The 14,781-nt window shown below is 35.9% G+C and overlaps 1 long non-coding RNA gene across 1 annotated transcript; it reads left to right on the top strand.

Moving 5' to 3' along the window:
• The first annotated feature begins 3,726 nt into the window (after positions 1–3,726).
• On the top strand, positions 3,727–8,263 carry LOC138320035 (uncharacterized). The gene is made up of 3 exons (XR_011208072.1): positions 3,727–3,853; positions 7,446–7,537; positions 8,146–8,263. It is a non-coding gene; the product is annotated as an uncharacterized lncRNA (long non-coding RNA).
• Positions 8,264–14,781: the final 6,518 nt, after the last annotated feature.

The following is a 14,781-nucleotide window of genomic DNA, read 5'->3' as shown; positions in this document are numbered from 1 at the left end:
AAAATAATCAAGTTTTCCAATAACAATACTGAAGTACATGTACATATAAGCTTAAGGATAAAAATTCAAGGAAAGAGAAAATAACCCCCCAAAGAGAAAGCTTATAAAAGACCATCCTCGTTACTCCAGGGGCATCCTCCAGGGTTAGAGGCGTAGGAAGATGAAACGTAAATGGGGGGGGGGGGGGGGGGGGGGGGTCCCCAATATTTCGTAACCCCCCCCCCCTTCGCGCGCCCCGCACCCACAGGAGATCCTTGATATACTTTTTTCATGTATCATTACATATACTGTAATCCTTGTACACATCTATAGACAGTGGCGTTGTTAACTGGAAATTAATGAATTCATACGCAAATTAGCGTGCGAGTTTGGGGGGTCTGGAGTATCCCCTGGAAAAACATTACGATTTAGAATGACTGAGATGTGTTTTACAATTTTACAATGTATTTTGATGTTTTATCGAGCGCCGAAGGCGCGAGATTTTGGTGTTTGGGGGATCCGGGGGTCTCCCCCGGGAAAAAAATGTACGATTTAGAAAGACTGAGATGAGCTTTACGATGCATTTTGTTGAATTTGCGAGCGCCGTAGGCGCGAGATTTTGGTTTTTGTCGGGTACGGGGGTCTCTCTCCCCCCCCCCCCCCCCCCCCCCGAGAAAAATATTACGATTTTGTTTTTAATGATTTTAAAGAATTCTTAACACAGCAATTTTTCGATTAAAGTTACCTGCATTTAGAAATGAGTGTCGTCATACCATTATGCAATCCAGCTCGATCTGAACATACCGGATCCACACCATCGGCACGATGTTGTGTAACTCAAAATAATAACGATTTGATTGTCTTGCCAAGATATATAAACAAAATAATCTTTTATGAAGCATTTTTTGAAATAGTATAATCCCTTAAAGACCCACTACCTTTCCGAAACGGCTTTTAATTTTTAAAATGGGAATGTAAAACAAGATCGATAATTTTGTAGAGTCCTAAAAATTATTAACTTACCATTAATACTACATTTATCATCACCTTCTGAACGATTTGATTAAAATAAATAAAATGTTTATTTTCATAACGTTGGTTGTATTATGTTTCCCGCCGTCGTCCTAAATACCGCGCGGTAGTTGACTATCACTGCGCCAGACGGCAAAACAGCGAATTGACTCTCCACTGTTTTCATATATTACGCAGGAAATCTTGCATATGTTTGGTGTCGTACCGGTAACCTTATTTTAGATCATCGGTATGCATTTTCTGATGTTATTAATGTTTTTTAAGAAACCTTTATATTTTGCTCCGAAAAGGTAATGGGCCTTTAATGGACATTTTTAGTCTAGTTCGTATGTATTGAATTTTCATTATTAAAGGTTTGAACATTACGTGCAGGAACATTTTAGGAAACGCGCCGCGCAGCAGAATATTTTCTAAAATCTAGTACAAAAAGGTGCAGGAGGACCCTTTTTTCTTTCAAGTTTGCATTTTTAGAAAATTTCACTCGGCGAAAATGGGGGGGGGGGCAAAAAGACATATTTGCTGCCCCCCCCCCCCCCCCCCCCCCTAAAACTGAAGGATGTTCAGAGGAACTCATCACAGGCCAGTAAACATTTCCTTATTAAAGACTACAGAGAGAGCGACGCCCTAAAATGAGTCAACTACAGTGTACCGTTATACGGCTCTTTTGATGTGTGTCAAAGGACAAATTACCTGTTCTGTTCGGTTACCTCCCGTTTTACTATGAGATAGTCCTGGGGTGTAGAGATCGCAAGTGATCGGAACCCCTGGAGTATCTAGGATGAATTATGGAATTCCAGCCAAGTAATCTACCGTCCGCTGTCGTAATATCCACCGCTGGAACAAAAATGTATACATGTAGTACACGCCGATCATACGCCATCCTCGATACTTTAAGGCAAGGGCTACAATTACTGCCATTATAGATCTATACACCCCCGAACCATGTGGACCATCGCAAAGTAAGACTGAAGGCAGTTATGAGAAACAATCTGACCAAATCCAGGTCAGTAAAGACTTCCTTTGAAGACATGCTACAGTCACAGCCAACCACAGTGAACCGTTCTATCAGAAACATATATATCTATATATGTTTCTGGTTCTCTATGATTATTTGATGTACATCAAAGGACTAAATTACCTGTTCTGTTCTTTCCGGTTATACTATGAGATAGTCAATATTACTATATACAGTGGATGTAACACAAGTGACAGTAACCCCTGGATTATCGAGGATGGAATGTGAAAGCGGATGGATAAAGTGATTTCCGGTGGATAAAATGCTTGGCGGCCGTCGGTAAAATAATGTTGTATATTATAATAAAGAGTGACGGACAACGCACAATTTCTAAGTCATGCGTCAGCCACATCGTTATGTCTCACCAAATGACCAAACTACCTGTTTCATCTGTTGTCGCATACAAAGGGATCTGAGAATAAGTTACAGATTATATAATCATGGACCCACCAGAGTATATACAGTACCATGTAGAGCATGATTTTTATCGTTTTTTGATCTAGATCCTAAAACGTCTAAAAATGGTCATAGGGCACTCTGGTGGGTCCATGATTATGTAATCTGTTACTAATTCCCAGATCCCTGTGGTCGCATACACAGCCTTTGATTTTTGCTATGGCAAAGGACAGAGGTGGATGTAACGACAGTGGTAGTAATTAACTCCTTGAATATCGAGGATGATAGAGTTGGTGACTAAATTGTAGTCACAGGCGTTTCGCTCTATATTATTTTTTTTTTCTCTTTTGTTTATACAGTTGTAATACACAGTATTACACACACAGATATATATATATAGACAAATATCTAAAGAGCCAAACGCCTGTGTTGTAGCCATCCTCGGTAACCCAAACGACACAAACCCATTCTTAAACACGTACTCTACTTACATTAATAGCCTAAATGGTAAATGATATATTTCTGACACTTATCAATCATTTTACATGGTCTCAATGAAGGATTAAATAAGTTATGAACGTTCTTAATCCTACACTATTTAAATATTAAGAACTACAACACTAAGCTATATGTTAAAATGGCTATACGATTTTCTAGGACTATATGAGGCCTACAAATTCATGAACAACATTGCAATGTATATAATAGAATAAAAGAAAACTTCTGATTAACAGACTTCTGTTCTTTTTTTTTAAATATTTTTCCCTCTAAACTTTATTCACCATACGATATAATAAAATTTATTTAAAAAAATCTTCTATTGTTCTCTCTATTGCTGCTGATTCTTTCTTTCAAAAAAGTCTTGACAGTCTGCGCCAGGGACATACACTGTATCAGAGATTTAAAAATAATTACTATTTAAATCTCTGACCGTATCCTTCGACAGAAAACAAAGAACGCACCAGTCACTCATTTGTTATATTCTTTTATGATAAGAAACATTGATACTGTTACCCAAGTTGAAATAAGCAGACGATAAGTATTTCAATACGAAGATAACATGACATGATATGTCTATGGGGTCACAGGGGTCTGAGAATTATTTACAGTTTATAAATATCCATTTGGACGTTCCACCAGAGTACACGTCCAGGTCAAATTCGGTTAAAACCTTTAACATTGTTGGAGTATTCATCCACTAGGTCATAACTCGTTTTAGGAATAAAAAATGGAACAATTTAGAGATCTACTAAATACGTGTGACGTTCAAAATTTAGCGCTAAAACAAGATATAGTCATATCACGTGACACACATATGAATCACATGACAAAAAACATGGCGCTCTCCTGTAGACAGATTTTGTTGATGATTGGGATGCTGGTTACAGGGAGTATCAACACTCTGAGTAAAAAGGCACAGAATGATTGCAGGTAAACATCGGCATATAAAGAAACTGTGTAATGTATCACAGTCTATAATTGTATCGTTTATTTACGACAAAATGCAGATATATGTACTTGATCGAGGTCTATGTTAGTTGTCCAGCACAGTGCCATGTGATGACGTGCTAATGTACATGTCGGCAGAAACATAAATACAGATATGTTTCTGATGTCGGTGGATACTTCAACAAGACACTTTTGAAACATAACGTCGTATAACCAAGTGGAGTGGAAGTTGTAGAGCTGAGGCCTTATTTTGGTTATTATAGTGGCATATATTGTGAGATTTTTGGTCTATGACACCAAAAACATTAAAGATGCTGCACCGCCGACAGAGCATAAATGACATTCATCATTTATACAATATTGGTGTTTAATCGTGTATATAGGTATATGCCTAATTAATACAAAATATAACATAAAATAATTTATTTCGCCTTTGGTGCATGCACAATCATTACTTCATTCCATATAGGATATAGTAGTGCAACTGATTTTTTTCAGGATGCAATTAATTATTTTTCATATTTTTAACTTGAAGTTCAATTAGAAGCTCAAACCTTTTAATGGTGGTAATGGTGTAAAATGATTAACTTTTGTAACTGAAGAAAAAAACTAAATCATCTGCTCCTGTTTTTGATGGTAATGTAATAGAATGGGTTTTCCACAAGAGACCCGGAGGGGCGATCCGACTGTAGCTCCCGTTATATGTTTAAGTCCCAACTCGTGATCGTATAGTATTTTTAGTATACAACAGAGTCCACAGTCGTCACAAATCCTCTCCGGATCCCGTTTCCTCCACAGGTTACAGGCCTGTATCACAACAGGTTCGATCTCTAAGATGTAGCGGAAGCACTGACACTAATCCAATAACTCAACTAGGTTAATACAGGTACAAACAACTATTTATTATATAAAGACAAGTAATACAGAATTGACAAAGAATATATTTACAATAGTGCCTGATGTAGACAACTTACAGTAAGAGAAACAAGTATACAATTATCCTATATGAAGCGAAACCCTAATTATATAGCTACAGAACAACAAGACCATGTATTCCCAAACACAGTCCAACAACACCTAACGGGAGACAACCGACCTACCAAATGTTCCCAACTCTAAGAGACATAACTAACTGTGTAAATAGGTTTCCTATGGATGTCTAAGCCCTAAGCCCCTGACGATCCCCTACTACACTGTGCGAACTAGGTTTCCTATGGATGTCTAAGCCCTAAGCCCCTGACAATCCCCTAGAATGACACAAACCATTGTTAGTCATGTAGCTCTAAGAATAAACCCAAATGGTAGTTTAGAGACCCCGCAAGTGTTGCACTGTTGACAGTGCACGGCGTGGTTCTGTCCCTAACCCATTCTCCCTAGTCAAGACCAAAGCTTCCTTAGAAGCAGCCCCTTTTATAACGACACATCAACCCAGTACCCCAAAGTGACCACTGATTGGTCAAAGTCCGGACAGAGCACCATATTTAGGTGAAACCGTTGCTACAACAACCCACCTACACACTAAATATAACTTCCGCTTAAATACAGACAAGTGATAAACACCTCCCACGTGTACCACACGTGTACCACACGTGTAGTCCGGCCAGCGGTCATCATCGGGGTGATCATGAGGACAACTAGGTTGATGAATGTGACTGCTAAACAGCAAACACACCCTAGATAAGACCTGTTCTCACGGTGTTCCCCTGAATTTGGGTCAAAGATACATAAACAGATCACTGAAGTGAAGACTTAGAAGAGTGCAATAACAAATAAATGATAGAAACCGGTTCTATCACAGTAAAAAAAATACCATTTGTCAGCGATGGAGCATCTTTAAGTTTTTCTTATTTAATCAAAAGACCTCCTGATTTTTACCTGAATGTTTAGTGAATTATGAAATTTTAGTTTATAGTTTATTTTTATCCTTCCATTAACATTCCTAAATCTATATTATACTATAGTTAATATTTATTAATTCAAAATTGATTCATCTTATTTTCTTGCATTGACTCAATGTGGACAATCACATACAACAATGGTTGACTTAGACAATCCGTGGTTCTTGTTCCAAAATACTCAGTATCAATTACAACATTAATGACATACAGAGACCGGACAGAAGTATTCGGACAAAACTTTGTGATATATACCGCTAAATTTAGCGCGGCGCGTAAAAATCGGAATAAATCCAGTTTGACGGCTTGGTTCGCGTCATTGTATACATCATCAGAAAGATGACATCATGTGTAATGTTATGGCGGTAAAAATAAATTACGTCTGCAGACGGAATCGCAGGAATTCACGGAAATAACATGGGTCGTCGTGGTAAAGAAGTGACATCAGGCTTAAGAAAAGCGGTCGTAGCGATGATAGAAGGTGGGATAAAACAAACAATTGTTGCAGACAGGTTAGGCATACCAAAATCTACAATTTCTGATATTTGGAAGCGATATGTGAGACGAGGAAACATTGAAAATACATATCGATGTGGAAGGGCACCATATTTGACAGATCTCGACCAGAGAAGGCTCTTAAAAGTTGTGCGCGGAAATAGGAGAAAAACGTTGGATGAAGTAACAGCCGAATTAAATGACTGCAGGAACACTGTAAATGATGTACAGGTTAGTAGTAAAACGATTGACCAGAATTTAAAAAATCAAGGATACCATAGAAAGATAGTGAAGAAAACCATGGTTGTGCGTGAAGTCAATTTGAGGAAACGTGTGATAATTTGCTTCGATAAAAGAAATCTGACTGTAGAAAACTATTGGAAAGATGTTATTTTTTGTGATGAAAGTCAAATTGTGATCGGTAATGACAACAAAATTTTTATATGGAGTCGAAAAGACGAGGCATACCGGCCAGCCTGCATCTGTCACGGTCACACAGGAAACTTTCCGTGATGATTTGGGGGTGTATTACCCATCATGGAGTTGGTACTGTTTGCAGTGTAAGTGGAACCATCAATTCACTAAAATATATTGAAATTTTGGAAGAGAATTTTTGGCCAGATTTAGCGAGACACTTCGCAGACCAAAACTACATTTTTCAACAGGAAATGCTCCAGTTCACAAGGCTCGTGTTGTGCCTGAATATTTTACAAACCATGGTATTCCCATTTTAGAATGGCCCCCACAAAGTCCTGATTTAAATATCATCGAAAATGTGTGGTTAAAACTTAAAATACGACTAAAAACAGTGGTCAACAACATCACTAATCAAACAGAACTTTTTGAAGCAATACAAATCATCTGGCAAGGCATTGATGTAGAATACATTCAAGATTTATACCAATCGATTCCCGATCGTATGAAGGAAGTACGAAAGTCCAAAGGTCAGATCACCAAATATTAGGTCAGTATCACAACACATATATTTTTTATAAAGAGTTTTATTTTCCTAGCGAGATGTGCACTTGACGCTACGGCGGCCATTTTGTCCGAATACTTTGTCCGGTTTCTGTAGTAGTTTTTGTTCTAAAATACCCAGCATCAATTACATAAAAGCATTAAAACCAGATTTCACTTATGTTTTGATTTTCAGCAATTGATAAAATAACAAATTAATATTTCAGGTCACCAGGATACCCAGCCAAACATTCCAATGGTACAACACCACCCCATGAATTTAATCATCCATGGTTTCAAACACTAATCATGTTTATTGGTAAGCACCCATTTCAGAATTGGCCTCCAGTTTCATATACCAACGTTTTAAGTAGTGGTGTTTAGACACTGGGTGGTTTCTCCTATGTATTCGAGCTATGATTGATGCATTTAGAGCATGTTTGATATTAAGTCATATGTATATCTCTTTATAGTATGTATTTCACAGACTTGAGAGTAGATCACTGACTTTTTTCTATTTTACTTAGTGAATGAAATTTAAAGTGAAGTTGGAAAAGATCACCTTTACTAGTAAAATCACACACTATAATGGCTTTAATGATTGGCTGTGTTATGTCATTAATTTAGAATTAAGTACTTGTATGCACGAGAAAAAATGTTGGAAATATTTGTTATTTTGATCTGTTTTGAGATTACCTGTACTGTATGTTACATTTTAAACAAGGACAGGTTAAAAAAATATCTGATGTACTATGTATAGTGCATGTAAAGTTAATTGAAGTCCTGACTTTAGCTTATATATGTATGTACTCTCTAAATATTATCAAAATGGAATTGATGTAAAAGAGAATTTATTTTGCTCTTCATCAATACATTTGACTCTTTACATAATCAAGACATTAATACAGCATTTATTTTACTCAACAGGGGAGACAATCTGCTTGGTTGGTTTTTGTGTGGTGCGTAAACGAGACCGTGATAAATGGAGAGCAGAGGTAAACTACAAATCTTAGTAGAGTTCAGGTCATACAGACTGTAGTATCAAGTTCATACATATTAAATTGCATTTTGCAAAACAATTAAATGTCTTTTGAATATATATGTAACAGGATGCAGGATTTACAATAAATTTAAAATCTGCTTCTGCCAGGTGCATTATGGTAAAACCGTTTTAATTAGCTTCTTTTAAGTCCCCACGATCACAATTTACATATAAACTGCCGAGATTATGTTTGCACAAAACTTGACCGTCCACTCAAAATAACTTTCTCTTAATGCTACAAAAGCGTTAGGACTATGTATAATCTCGACCGTGAAATAGATCCCAGAGGCCTAACTTAGGTGGCGAGGGCTCAAACGAAGTGACACAAGTGAGAGCAATGATCAAGGGAGAAGTTTAGGAAGTAAGTTATGAAGAAGAGAAAAATGATATCCTAAATGCAATAAGGGGCAGTAAAAAAATTCAATGATGTCCTATGGCGTGCACACTTCAAATGATGTAGCTTCATAAAAAGGGCAAGAGTTCCAATATACAAGAAGGACACACACTGAATATACCGCAGTCTCCGAAAAGCTCGCACTTAACACACGGAAGACACGAGATGAAGGACACCCCTTAAATAACCCTGGCTGTTAATAAGTCAAACTTCTAGTAAAAATATTAAATGAACAATGTTTTTTTTTTCTATTTAAGATATGGTTTTATTCTAGAGTTTGAATTGAAGGCATCTATGTTCGTCGATTCACACGTTATCAGTTATTTTACTGGTGAGTGGAATCCACTACTGAATCTCTTTGGTGGTATGCTTCAATGTTTCATTTACCTGATGATAAAAATATTAGGATCCGGGGATAGAGGAGGTAGTCCGTAAATGTGGCCTCCGCACGCACTTGATGGTGGGTGATAGAGCGTTAGAAAAACCTCCATCATGGTTATGGCTTTGTGGTAGACAGTAGCTATATCTTCCCGTTTTAAGAAATTGTAACGAGCTCTAATTTAAATCAAGATTTTTTTTGTATTAATGCCATCAGAAACATATCTGTATCTTGTGACCATGATCAAATATCCTGAGATCTATTTTCTGTGTCTAAATATATTTCAAACATGAATATACCGATAACCGTTATTGATAAAATGTAAAATTAAAAACAGAGCCCAAACTTTCTCAGAAAGATAGACTTTTTCTTACAATAATCATGCAAATATGCTGCGAGATAACTTAGACTCACGATATGACTGAAGATATGAATCGACCGATTTAAAGCCATCGGTTTATTGTATGTCTGTATGATGTAAACGTGTGTCTACCGTTTTCTATAACAATGTCGGAAGTGGTCCCCGATAAGGAAAAGTGGAGGTTTATCTTCGTCAAGTGTCATCTAATCTGTTTTCCACACGACCACAGTGCCCGCTAGACAAATGAGACACAACACGCAAGCGAATAATTGGCGGATAGAGAGTAATCAGAGTTATTGTAAGTATATGATGACCAAGTGGTAGACGAATCATTGCTATTCTCTTTTACAAGGTTGAATAAAATCTTCCTCTACCCCGAAACAGACTGCTCTTCAATAACAATGTCATTAACATATTCAGCCTTGAACTTTCTTCGGGAAGTAAGAGGCAACCAGAAATGATTGACGTGCTAGTGTTTAAGGATATAGATTATGTGTGTGTCGATTGGCTTTTAGAATGTCACTCTTCTTTTTTCCTTGTCTCGAATATCTCATTTTGCTGAATATATTTTGCAATATTTATTGCGAGCGAAATGGCAGGAACACACACAACACACAATGCGTTCCTTAGAAGTAGCTGGTGACAATTTGCGCCCAATAATGAATTCCACCAAACAACATTGAAATTAATAATAGGGTAACAGAGGTGAATTAGGATGTGCCATGTCCAGAGAAATAAAAAAACACCTATGAAAAATTGAAAATGTAAAAATAATCAACATCTGCCGAATGATGATATTACGTGAAATTTCATTTAAAAATGATTTTTTCCATGTGAAATTCACGTAGAATAGAATTACTAACAGAATATACTACAACCAACCACAAGAAAGTGTGAGGCAAAAATTCCGAAATGAGCTTATTTTTGCAAAACATTATCATTTACAAATTCGTTATAGAAACTGCAGTAATGTGAAAGCATTCATTCATCACACAATGTTGTAGCGAAATATTTATTAGTTGGTTATAACAAAGAATTGTAGTAACTATTGAGCATAATCTTTTCGTTTAAAAAAGTAAACATATTAATCAATGAGATGCAGAAGAGATGTTGCTTATAAGACATTGGATACATACCCGTCAGGTCTTTGTATCAAATTTCCCCAACTGGGATAGGTGGTAATAATGAAGGTAAAGTTGGATCTGTTGAAACCACTTAACAACTTATTCTGAGACCGGTTGTTCGAAATTGAAATATGATTAGTATATTAACATTTTGATTACATTTTCCAAATCATAGAAAAAAAAAGCTTGTCACAATTTTACAAAATTCAAAAAATATGTACTACGTTTTTCCTTCAGGCGTTCTTCGATGGTATGCAACTACGTAATTCGAAGTGGACTTGGCATTCCAACCTTTGACAAACTTGTTATTTGATGAATCTTTGCTTTTATATTGATTTCTCTGAAATATATAATATAATGTATATGTTTTATTTTCTGTAATTCATATTGATTTATAAATGTGAATACGTTTGGAAGCTAGATCCATCAGAAAATACTTAATCTATTATTACATGCGTTGCGATTATAAGATATAATGCCCTTTAAAACCTAAAAGGTAAATAAATATTATTTTATACAAGCAATTTTCATATCGAGTTTTTTATTAATAGATGTTTGTTCATTTATAATTTAAAAAATACTTAGATTGTTTGCTTCATTGTTGTTAGTTCGGGACCATTTTCTTAACATAATCTGGGATAATGACGTGAAATTATTATGTTCACTGTCTCTCATTTCTGAAAAACTATACATTTGTCTTATATCGAATAATGACAGGATCTCAAAATGAAAACTGATGGATATACACATCTAGCATATGTTTAATACCTGTGCATTAAGGATTGAGGATGTAACTTGTAGCTTGTTTTATACATATACCGTATTTATCAAGAAAAAATAACTGGTTGACTGGTTATCACTCTATTGAAATAAATTGATGATGATGATGATGATGATGATTTATTTTAGAACAGCATGAGTTAATTCCATTAATTATTTACTGAGTGTGGATCCGGTTATTACCTTAATTAGCTCGCTGTCTATTTACAAATGTGTCGCCATGCCGCCTATACCATTAACTAACGTTTACGTCTATGTTTGTGAAAACAACTGTCTATTTCAAGTTTATGTTATTACCGTCTGAACATCACTTTTTCATGTTTTCTTGTTGTTTGTTCATTTTACCAGAAAGAAAATAAATTAATAAAGCTAGACGACAATAGTATATTAACTTTATATCTGCTTAAAATCTTCATAAACATTTTAGTGAAATTAACGTATGCTGCGGATAAATGTAACACAAATGGATTGGTCATATGCATTATCGTGTCCTAATCCTAGTCCTCCAGTCCCTTATCTTCCAATTTACACGGAACATGTGACAATGCATAAAAAGAACGGAATAATGAGGTGTTCGATGACCATGACCGCTGTATAATCCAATGCGATGCACTAAGTAAGCATAATTACGTAACTAAGTCATTGGTACCATTGTCTTATAATAATAAAGTGACGTTCAATGATTTGTTACAATAATTCAATCTTGCTGGAAACGGGCATTTTCATTGGCTTACAAAATGTACGAAAAAATACGTTGTTTGTCGCTTGAAACATCGGTTCTAATAGGTTGACACAACAGCGTAAATATTTCATGGAAAACGGGTCCCTGAATATTTTGACCAGATTTTATATAGTAGATTGAATTATTAGGGTTATCTTGAACATATGTTATGTTATGTTATGAATATACAATTTATAAATCTGAGTGTATTCTCGTCATAAACCGTTTTCACAACATTATTGTATTTTGGTTTATGCAACTTTCACATGTTATACAACGGGAGGTAACTCGATTTCAACATCTATTTTCTGTATCAAGGTATTAAGGTAGGTCCATACTTTTGAAAACCGCGCCAATTCATATGACGCTAAACCGGAAGCTGTCGAGGTTGTTTTGAATTAGACTGGTTCCCTTCCCTTAGTTCTCTAAACTTCTTCGTCGCCAGGCTTCGCTCCGCTCACGTACAAGGGACCGGTATCGGGTAACCCATGTGAATTTTTTATGATTTGATCAATCTTCATATCCGGTTTCGATGGTATCACATTTTATAGACGAGGAAAACCCCTTTAACGCACGAAGCGAAACGGAATCTTAACGTAAAGAAGAAAATAATTTATTTGAAACGATATATAAACAAAATTAAATAAGATCATAAGTTATTGAAATTCATTTCGTGCTGAAACAGAGTATAAAGTCGCTAGTTCATTAGGAACGATCGTTAATGATCTTTATTTACTCCTTAACGTGAAGTAAGTCCGTCTCCATGATTGACAAATCATTAGCGCCAGAAATGGAATCGCCAGCTACTCTGGAGGTTGGAATTCGCCACTCAAGATGGCTACTCGCTACCCGTCCTCAGTGTGAAGCGAACGCAAGGGAGGTAACTGAGGCGGGAACCAGTCTAGTTTTGAATTCCAGAATGGTTTCCGATACGCTACGACATTCCACTTGGATATTTTTTCAATAGGTAAAAAATTGTCTACATATAATACTGAATGTTTGAAATCATTAAATAAATCAAATAAAAGCAATGAAGTGAATATAACATGCTATCTCTGAGGTTTTTGCGGTCCCTATCGTAAATGGGAATGGACTTTCAAACACAGGAAGTAACGTTCGTCGCAATAAATGATAAGATGGGACCCGTCCGGACTGAAATTCCGGAATTATAAAAAAAAAAAAAAACTACGGATTTTCTTAAAGGGACAATTCAGTCTAAGAGAACATTATAATGTGTACATATATCGGGAAAAAACCCCAGTTCTAATGGAAATTAGATCAGTCGGTTTTACTGTGATATGCCTGAAAAGCCCATGGTTGTGACATGTGTGTAGATGTTCAAACTCGCTCGCTGTCCGCCATTACACATTTGTGGTCGAACTTCTTGTATGCCGCACCCTGTCCCTTGCTCGTAGAGTAATGCAACTTTTGTCTAAAAACTGCTCAAATCGCTCTGACAGTGGTGTGTTTATATAATTACCTTATTAGGTGAATTGTCTTGCCTAAAAATTATTTTATCACCTTCGCAGTGGTTATGTAGTTTATTTGTTAAACGTGCGTGACTTTGGCTCGGTGTATAGGTACAGCGTCCATATTGTACCTGCTTAATCGTATTGATCAACGATTTGAATATTTCAACGATACTAATTAAAATATTAAACAATGACGTGGAATTTGTCAATATTTTATATTATATGTTTCATAAGAAACGTAGAACAATACATTTATGCCATATTTTGCTTCTTGTTATGTAAAAGAATTAGCCAGAGTGAATTGTCCCTTTAAAAAAAAATTTGGAGAAAATCATAAAAATAAACAGACATGAACCAGATAGAATATGACAAAAACATATGAATTGATGTAGAATGTTTTTTTTTGTGGCATGATTTTTAAAAAATTGTCAATTTATGACCAATCTTAGCCCTGGATGAAATGGGGGTAGGGTTGTGAGTTACAAACTTTAAAGAGGTAGTGTAATGTGGAAGCAAACCTTAAATAAAATCATTGATTAACCATAAAAAATACAATAACACGAAGCAAAAATTTTTTCCGGTTCGTCATTTCACATATAAAAGGCGTAAAGAATCTCGTTACATTAGGGAATTCCCCTTTTTACCGGAAGTGACGTACTGTGAGCAACAGATTACGTCTGTGTTGTGACAACACGATGGCTTCGTGCTCGATGCGTATCTATTTGAAAACATTACATTATAACTCATCGCCTCTTTTTATTTGAATTCATCTTTTTACGTACGTATACAGTTTTTTTGCATGCCTAAGCTTAAGTTTTTTTTCCTGTAAATGTGATAAAAATGGCAAGTTTTCGGCACAAAGGATGACGGTGCATTGTTGCAGCGGTCTCTTGCAGCAGGCTGCAGCGGTATCAGGACATCTCGCACTTGGAGACCTCGGCACTTGGGTTTTTTTCACCTCGACATTTTTCCAATATCTCGGCACTTGTCGGTATCTTTGTCGGTATAATGATATAAAGATACATCATTAGCCTAATCTTTAATGCCTCAATTATAAATCCTTATTATGAAATACTGCAGTACGTAGATTCTACCCCTTTCATAATTATTTACAGAATACGAACATAAATTGTAAAAATTAAGATTGATTATAATTTTCGGCACTTGTTTATTTTGAGTTATCACATATACGTGTAAATACATGTACAAGAATATTTCTCTTTTCTTTTAAAATTCTAACCAACGATGTAGATCTAAATCTAATGTCATAAACACACTTGTTTTGTGGTA

Source organism: Argopecten irradians, chromosome 3, assembly GCF_041381155.1.
Source record: "Argopecten irradians isolate NY chromosome 3, Ai_NY, whole genome shotgun sequence".
Taxonomy (NCBI): Eukaryota; Metazoa; Mollusca; class Bivalvia; order Pectinida; family Pectinidae; genus Argopecten; species Argopecten irradians.
The sequence above is the reverse complement of the archived record's forward strand: the minus strand, read 5'-3'. Positions and strand labels throughout refer to the sequence as shown.